Source organism: Lemur catta, chromosome 10 (assembly GCF_020740605.2).
Source record: "Lemur catta isolate mLemCat1 chromosome 10, mLemCat1.pri, whole genome shotgun sequence".
Taxonomy (NCBI): Eukaryota; Metazoa; Chordata; class Mammalia; order Primates; family Lemuridae; genus Lemur; species Lemur catta.
Window position 1 is genome coordinate 6,982,583 of NC_059137.1, and position 9,939 is coordinate 6,992,521.

Consider the following 9,939-nt stretch of genomic DNA (forward strand, 5'->3'; position numbering starts at 1 on the left):
CCCGGCCCCGCCCCTCCCGGTCACGTGCTACCCTCTGCTCTCCGCCTACCCCTACCCCTCCACCCTAACCCCGTGCCCGCCCCTGCCCGGCGTGGCTAGAGGGGCTGAGAGCACGCCACCCCCGTCCCGAGAACCCTACGAGCCAAGTGTGAGGCCCTGCCAGGGACAGCGTAGACTGTGTGTCCCTGGACTATTGCATGAACTTCCCTGGGCCTCAGTCTCTATCTGCGCAATATACCTGTCACCCTGTCTTCTTCCGTACACGTACCCTACCTGGAATTATGAATGTCGGCCTCCTCTGCTAAACTGTACAGGCCTCTGGGGCTTCTCCTGTTCACTGCTGAGTCCTCAAGGACTATAGCAGTGACCAGCACTGGCCTGGTGGCTCAGTAAATACTAGATGGAGGACCAGGACTACAATTCAGTGTCTCCTTGACTTTTGGATTTCATAAACAGTAAAATTTCTGTAATTTTACCATAATTTCAGAACAATAGAAAAGGAAAGCCAAGATTTCAGAAATTCCAAGAAAAGACAGTTGGCAGCCTTAAAATTATTTCTCTACACATTTATGCATCTGTGCATAATGTCCTTATTCTTTTTTCTTTTCTTTTTTTTTTTTTGTTGAGACACAGTCTCACTCTGTTGCCCGGGCTAGAGTGAGTGCCCTGGCGTCAGCCTAGCTCACAGCAACCTCAAACACCTGGGCTTAAGCGATCCTACTGCCTCAGCCTCCCGAGTAGCTGGGACTACAGATATGCGCCACCATGCCCGGCTAATTTTTTTTTTGTATATATATTTTTAGTTGGCCAGATAATTTGTTTCTATTTTTAGTAGAGACGGGGTCTCACTCTTGCTCAGGCTGGTCTCGAACTCCTGACCTCGAGCGATCCACCCGCCTCGGCCTCCCAGAGTGCTAGGATTACAGGCGTGAGCCACCGCGCCCGGCCTTTTCTTTTCTTTTCTTTCTTTTTTTTTTTTGAGAAAGAGTCTCACTCTGTTGCTCAGGCTAGAGTGCCGTGGCATCAGCCTAGCTCACAGCAACCTCAAACTGCTGGGTTCAAGCAATCCTTCTGCCTCAGCCTCCTGAGTAGCTGGGACTACAGGCATGGGCCACCATGCCTGGCCAATTTTTTCTATATATTTTTAGTTGTCTGGCTAATTTCTTTCTATTTTTAGTAGAGACGGGGGTCTTACTCTTGCTCAGTCTGGTCTTGAACTCCTGACCTCGAGCAATCCTCCCGCCTCAGCCTCCCGGAGCGCTAGGATTACAGGCGTGAGCCACCGCGCTGTCCTTATTCTTTCAATTTTTCCACAGGTCAGTGAAAACTTTGACACTGGACTGTATAACCAACCTCTTCTCCCCTCCAGCTTTCATGTGCCTGCCTAGTAGGATTTCATTTGCCCAATACAGCAGCCACACATATCTGTTCCTTCATTCACTCATTCTACAAACAATTTATTTTTTTATTTTATTTTATTTTTTCCACTGAGTTACCAACTGAATCTACAAACAATTTCTGCTTCCACTATGTGCTGGGCACTATGCTAAATGTTCTGCAGAATACAAAGATTAAGTTTCCTTGGATGACATATAAAAAAGGAAGAAACATTGACTTAATTGTACAACAGGCAAGGAATATTTTTTTGGATAAAAAGAATACCAGCCAGCCCTTTAAAATATTAGTTAGGAAGACAGGAAAAACACAAATAATACCTCAGGAAAAATACAGACAGTTGGCTGTCATTTGGAAAAAAATAAAATTCTCATCCCTACCTCACATCTAACACAAAAATAAATTCTAAATTAATTAAAGCTCTGAAAAGGAAAAATCTGGCGGGTACAGTACTCCTGTAGTTCCAGTTACTTGGAAGGGTGAGTTGGGAGGATCACTTGAGCCCAGGAGTTCAAGGCAGTGAGCTGTGATCGTGCCACTGCTCTCCAGCCTGGGTGACAGAATGAAACTCTGTCTCTGGGGGGAAAAAAATAAAGGAAAAATCTATAGGATTAGAAGAAAATTATATAGGAAAATGTTTACAATCTTGAAGAAGGAAGACACAAAGCCCAGAAACCACAAAAGATAAAACAACAATATAACCACATAAAAGTTAAAATCTCTGCAGTAAAGTAAAAGACAAATAGCAACAGGGGAAAATATTTGCATCTTTTATGAAAAGAGTTAATATCCCTAACATATAAAAAGATATTAAATCAACAAGAAAAAGACAAACACACCCATAGGGAAAAAATCATTCATTCATTCACTCACGAAATTTATTGAGTATCTTCGACGTGCCAAACACATTCTGCGTATTGGGAATTTAGCAGTGAACAAAACAGACAAAAATCCTGCCTTTGAAGCATTGACATCTCAGTATGGGGACATAGCTGTTAAATAAGATAAATAAGTAAACTGAGTAGTGTGTCAGACGGAGATAAATCCTACAGAGAAAAATCAAGCGGGAATGGGGGTGTTGCTGTAATTTTAAATAGTGGAGTCAGGAAGGCTTCTCTGAGGTGACATCCAAGCAGACACTTGAATAAGGTAAAACAGTGAAGCTTATAAGCAGTATAAGCAGGCACATCAAAGGAGAAATAAAAACATCCCACCAAAACCTGATACAACATTAAATTGTACTACTCCTCAAAGGAGTACAAACTGAACAAGCAGATTGTGCCTCCTGGACTGGTAAGAGCAAGCCATATTTATTCCAACTACCACTAGTAGGAAGTGGAGAAACCGACTTCTCTCAGTTTTCAAGAGTTAAACTGGTGCAGCCTTTTCACAGAGCAATTCCACAAGTATTAATACAATTTGTAGGCCAGGCACGGTGGCTCACGCCTGTAATCCTAGCACTCTGGGAGGCCGAGGTGGGAGGATTGCTCGTGGTCAGGAGTTTGAGACCAACCTGAGCAAGAGCAAGACCCCATCTCTACTAAAAAAAAAAAAATAGAAATTATCTGGCCAACTAAAAATATATATAGAAAAAATCAGCTGGGCATGGTGGCGCATGCCTGTAGTCCCAGCTACTCAGGAGGCTGAGGCAGTAGGATCGCCTAAGCCCAGGAGTTTGAGGTTGCTGTGAGCTAGGCTGACGCCACAGCACTCACTCTAGCCTGGGCAACAGAGCAAGACTCTGCCTCAAAAAAAAAAAAAAAAAAAAAAAAAAAACAGGCTGGGCGCGGTGGCTCACGCCTGTAACCCTAGCACTCTGGGAGGCCGAGGCGGGCGGATTGTTGGAGGTCAGGAGTTCGAGACCAGCCTGAGCAAGAGCGAGACCCTGTCTCTACTAAAAATAGAAAGAAATTATATGGACAGCTAAAAATATATATAGAAAAAATTAGCCGGGCATGATGGCGCATGCCTGTAGTTCCAGCTACCTGGGAGGCTGAGGCAGGAGAATCGTTTAAGCCCAGGAGTTTGAGGTTGCTGTGAGCTAAGCTGATGCCACGGTACTCATTCTAGCCTGGGCAACAGAGTGAGACTCTGTCTCAAAACAAAAAAAAAAACAAAAACAATTTGTAAAAAAAAAAATAGTATGCTTCTTTTTTAAAACCAGACTCTTTGTTTTGAAATCATTGTAGTTTCACATGAAGTTACAATGATAGTACAGGGAGGTCCTTTGTATTCTTCATGAAGTTTCCCCCGTGGTTTTATTTTAATACAATGTTAACACCTTTACTGAGATATAATTGATGTTCTATAAACTGCATATATTTTAAGTGTACAATTTGATAAGTTTAGAAATACATATACGCCTGTGAAACTATCAAATAAACAAACAATTAACAAACATATTCACTGACTCAAAACATTCTTCATGTCCTTTATATTTCTTCCCATACTCCTCTTCTGCCTGCCTTATCCACTCCCCACGCACCCTCTCCACCCCCCACGCACCCTATCCACTCCCCACACACCCTGTCCACCCCACACCCAGGCACTGATGTGCCATCACTATAATTTAGTTTGCACTTTATAGAATTTTATATAAAGGAAGTATACACGTCTTACATCTAGCTCCTTTTACTCAGCATAATTATTTTGAAATTTTTGTGTCGAAGCACACATCAGCACTTCATTCCTTTTTGTTGCTATGTAGATTCAATTATATAAACATACCACAGTTTATCTATTCACTTGTTGATGGACATTTAGGTTGTTTCTAGTTTGGAGCTATTACAAATAAAGCTGCAATGAACATTCATGTACAAGTCTTTATTTGGACATATGCTTCCATTTCTCTTGGAGTGGAATGGCTGGATCATATGGTAGATGAATTTTAAATTTAAATACCAAAAATTTTCCAGAATGGTTGTATCTTTACCACTAGCACCAGCAGTGTAGGCAGGATCCTGTTGTACCACATCCTCACCAATACTCGGTATGGTCAGTCTTTTTAATTTAATCTAATTTAGTGTTTGTTTATTTATTTATTAGAGAGAGGGTCTCATTTTGTTGCCCAGGCTGGAGTGCAGTGGCCTGATGGTGGCTCACTGTAACCTTGAACTCCTGGGCTCAAGCAATCCTCCTAACTCAGCCTCTTGAGAAGCTGGGACTATAGGTATGCGCCACCATGCCCGGCTCTATTGCCCATTTTTAATTGAATTGCTTGGTTTTTTATTGAAATTGAGTCTTAAGAAACTTATATTTTCTAGATATATGTCTTTTTAATTTTTTTTTTTTTTAGACAGAGTCTCGCTGTGTTGCCCAGGCTAGAGTGAGTGCCGTGGTGTCAGCCTAGCTCACAGCAACCTCAAACTCCTGGGCTAAAGCAATCCTACTACCTCAGTCTCCCGAGTAGCTGGGACTACAGGCATGCGCCACCATGCCCGGCTAATTTTTTCTGTATATTTTTAGTTGTCCAGCTAATTTCTTTCTATTTTTAGTAGAGATGGGGTCTTGCTCTTGCTCAGGCTGGTCTTGAACTCCTGAGCTCGAGCAATCCTCCCGCCTCGACCTCCCAAAGTGCTAGGATTACAAACGTGAGCCACCGAGCCCAGCCTGCAGCTTTCTTTTAACTACTGTTAATGTGACGTATCAGTCAAGGTCCAATTAGGAGACAGAAACACAGTAATTTAAATGGAAAAAGATTTATGTAAAGATCTATTAACAATAACAAAGGATTGGAATTGTAAGGGATTGTTGAGTGAGAAATAAAGAGAATTCTAAAGAACATAGGAATAACAGGTATTAGGAGCAGCCACTACCCCTAGGGCTGTGATCCAGACCTCATTGGAAAGGACAGGGCCAGGCCATGGCTTACTGAATGTCAGCAAAGTCACTGTGGTGCTGCACTGATGGGACTTTCTGGAAAAACTTGTAGGTGTGGTGCCATGTCACAGAACTTACCAGAAATCAGCCTTCTAAGATACTTAGGAAAGCTGATTACAGGAAGGTATCTCACCAGAGGTTCCCCTCTAAAAATAATGCCTTAGTTGAGCGTTGGGAGAAGTTTCTGGCTGCTGGCAACAAAGTAGTAGGCAGGTACCCTGCAGAAGCGTGTCTAGCCAGGACCCCAGAACCAGGAAGAAAAATCCCTTCTGTGCAGGAAAAACATGTTAAAGGACCCAAGTCCATTTTCTCAGAGCAGGCAATGAAGAGTTAATTTGGAGCTCAGAGACAATAAATTGATAACTGGAACACATGCATATCTTTTTCCATCCTTTGACTTTTATTTAAACAGCTTTGAGATAAATTCATATACCATATAATTCACCCATTTGAAGTGTATAATGCAATGGTTTTGGTATATTCCTTTATTAATTTTTTAAAATTTTAGTAAAATATATATATAACATAAAATTTGCCCTTTTACTATTTTTAGGTGTACAATTCAGCAACATCAATTACATTCACAATATTATGCAACCATTACTACTATATATTTCCAATATTTTTCATTATCCCACATAGAAACTCTGTAACCATTAAGCAATAACTCCCCATTCCCCATTCCCCACAGGTCCTGGTTATGTCTAATCTACTTTCACTTTTTATGAATTTGCTACGTTATACAAGTGGCATCATACAGTGTTTGTCCTTTTGTGTCTGGCTATGTTACTTAGCATAATGTCTTCAAGGTCCATCCATGTTGTAACGTATAAAAGAACTTAATTCCTTACAACTAATTGATCACAACCAGTTACAGATTCCTTTGTTCCTTCTCCACTCCCACTGCTTCACTTGACCAGAAAAAAAAAAAAAAGAACTTAATTCCTTTTTATGGCTGAATAATATTCTATGATACGTATGTGCAACATTAGGTTTATCCATTCATCTGTTGATGGTCATGTGGGTTGTTTTCATCTTTTAGTTATTGTTAATAGTGCTGCAATGAACATCCATATACAAGTATCTGTCCCCGCTGTCAATGCCTAGGAGTAGAATTGTTGAGTCATATGGTAATTCTATGTTTAGCTTTTTGAGGAACTGCCATACTATCTTCCATAGCAGCTGCACCATTTTACATTCCCTCGAACACACATGCAGTTTCCAATCTCTTCACATCTTTGCCAGGAATTATTATTGTCTTTTTTTTTTTTTGGAGACAAGGTCTCATTCTGTTGCCTGGGCTGGTCTGAAGCAATTCTGCTGCCTTGGCCTTCCAAAATGCTGGGATTACAGGCATGAGCCACTGCTCATGGCTGTATGTGTCTTTTTGACATAATGACTTCTTTCCTTTGGGTGGACTTTAAAAGCACATTTTACTTTGGTAATTTGAAATCATCAATAATGTTTCTTTTTTTGTTTTATTTCAGGACATTATGGGGGTACAAAAGTTTAGGTTACGTATTTTGCCCTTGCCCCCCACCCCAAGTCAGAGCTTCAAGCGTGTCCATCCCCTAGATGGTGCGCATGGCACTCATTATGTATGTCTACACCCATCCCCTCCCCCCCACACACATCTTCCAGACACCCGATCAATGTTATTCCTAAATGTGCTCTTAGGTGATGATCAGTGAAACCAATTTGATGGTGAGTACATGTGGTGCTTATTTTTCCATTCTTGGGGTACTTCACTTAGTAGAATGGGTTCCAGCTCTATCCAGGAAAATACAAGAGGTGCTATATCACCATTGTTTCTTATAGCTGAGTAGTACTCCATAGCATACATATACCACATTTTATTAATCCACTCATGTATTGATGGGCCCGTGTGTTGTTTCCACATCTTTGCAATTGTGAATTGTGCTGCTATAAACATTCGGGTGCAGATGTCTTTTTTATAGAATGTCTTTTGTTCTTTTGGGTAGATGCCCAATAATGGGATTGCTGGATCAAATGGTAGGTCTACTTGTATCTGTTTAAGGTATCTCCATATTGCTTTCCACAGGGGTTGCACTAGTTTGCAGTCCCACCAGCAGTGTATGAGTGTTCCTATCTCTCCACATCCATGCCAACATTTGTTATGGGACTTTTTGATAAAGGACATTCTCACTGGAGTTAAGTGATATCTCATTGTGGTTTTGATTTGCATTTCGATGATGATCAGAGATGTTGAGCATTTTTTCATATGTTTGTTGGCCATTATTCTGTCTTCTTTTGAAAAATTTCTATTTATGTCCTTTGCCCACTTTTTGATAGGGTTGTTTGATTTTTTTCTTGCTGATTTTCGTGAGTTCTAAATAGATTCTAGTTATCAGTCCTTTATCAGATGTGTAGCATGCAAAAATTTTTTCCCATTCTGTAAGTTGTCTGTTTGCTCTCGTGACAGTTTCTTTGGCTGTGCAGAAGCTTTTAGATTTAATCAGGTCCCATTTATTTATTTTTATTGTTGCTGTTATTGCCTTTGGGGTCTTCTTCATAAATTCTTTGCCTAGGCCAATGTCTATAAGAGTTTTTCCCACATTTTCTTCTAGAATTCTAATAGTTTCACACCTTAGGTTTAAGTTTGTTATCCACCGTGATTTGATTTTTGTGAGAGGTGAAATGAGTACTGTTTCAGTCTTCTACATGTGGCTATCCGGGTTTCCCAGCACCATTTATTGAATAAGGAATCTTTTCCCCAGAGTATGTTTTTGTCTGCTTTGTCAAAGATTAGATGGTTATATGAGGATGCTTTTATATTTGGATTCTCAGTTCTGTTCCAGTGGTCTGTGTCCCTGTTCTTGTGCCAATACCAAGCTGTTTTTATAACCACAGCCTTGCAGTATAGTTTGAAGTCTGGTAAATTAAAACCTCCCATTTTGTTCTTATTGCCTAAAATTGCTTTTACTAAACGGGGTCTTCTCTGGTTCCATACAAAGCGTAAAATTATGTTTTCTATATCTGTGAAAAATGATGTTGGTAATTTAATAGGGATTGCATTGAATCTGTAGATCACTTTGAGTAGTATAGACATTTTAACACTGTTGATTCTTCTGATCCATGAGCATGGTATGGTTTTCCATCTGTTTACATCCTCTGCTGTTTCCTTCCTCAGTGTTTCATAGTTCTCCCTGTAGAGGTCTTTTGCCTCCTTAGTTAAATATATTCCTAGGTACTTTATTTCCTTTGTTGCTATTGTGAAGGGTATTGAGTCCTTAATTTGGTTCTCAGTTTTATGAAATCATCAACAATGTTTTTAAAACATTCAAGATTGTGAGAAAGTTGTACATGGTCAGACTGAAAGATACTATGCAAAAAACTAGTTATTAGAATGGGGGGGGTAAAAAAAAGAAAGAAAAGAAAAGAAAGAAAGGCCAGGTGCGGGTGGCTCATGCCTATAATCCTGGCACTCTGGGAGGCTGAAGAAGGAGGATTACTTGAGGTCAGGAGTTCAAGACCAGCCTGAGCAAGAGTGAGACCCTGTCTCAATTAAAAAAAAAAAAAATAGAATGGAGGTAAGGGCCCTTTCAAGGAAGGGTTCCTCAAGATAGTAGCAGCTTGGATTATTAGAAAGTTTTTTCTTATCTTGAGCTGAAATCTAACTCCTTGTAGCAGCGGCTAAATTACAATCAACAAATAATCTGAGGCTGGACACAGTGGCTATTCCCAAGGCTGTCGCAAGAGGATCCCTTGACCCCAGGAGTGTGAGATTACAGTGCGCTATGATCAGGTCACTGCACTCCAGCCTGGGCAACAGAGTGAGACCCTGTCTCTAAAAAACAAAAGCAAAGAAAAAGAAAGTAGCATCTTAACTAAGACTGGAAGGTAGAGAAGGAGCGTGCTGGATATAGATGGTAGCAAGAAGAGTGTTTAGTCACAAAGGAATTATTTGAGCCCATGGGAGAGAGGGGGGTCACTGTAAGAACCAAAATGGCTTTAAGCTGTCAGGTTGAAGAATGGAATGGGGAGATAAGTTTAGGGGAATAAGAGGTGGAAAAGGGAGACCAGGCAGATCATGAAAGTCTTTGTCTATGTTAAGGGTTATCAGAGGGATGCCCTCATCAGATTTATAGGAAAATCACTCTGGGACCGTGGGATCGTGGGGGTTGTGAGGGGAAGGAGCAGAACGTTCTGTTGAGGAGGCTGTTGCAGAAATCCGGAGAAGAAATGATGGCAGACAGAAGTGGACACCACTGGGAGAGGAGAGTAGGGGCTGGTTTAAAAGATCTTTAGGACTTGGCGATTGGACGAGGGGCTAAGGGAAATGCAGGGATCGAGGCCCACTCCCAATTTCTCAAGTGAAAGCTTGGTTGCCCCGGGGCCCATTCACTAGATGGAGGTGGAGGAGCACGTTTAGGGACAGGCGATGACGGCGTCTGGACCTCAGTGTGGAGAACCCAAGAGATGTTCAGTAGGGCGCTGAGTGGAGGGGCTGGCGCTCAGAGTCAGTCCTGTCCTTAAGCAGCCTGGACGCCAGTGAACGGCTGCGCCACAGTGGGACCCCAGGGTCACACGAGCGGGCCCCTCGGAGGCCAGGGGGCGTCCCTGCAGGGCGCGTGCTCTGAGCCGGGGGTGCGGGGGTGGTAGCCACCGGGTTCGCCCTCCCACCCGCAGGCCGGGCCGGGGGCC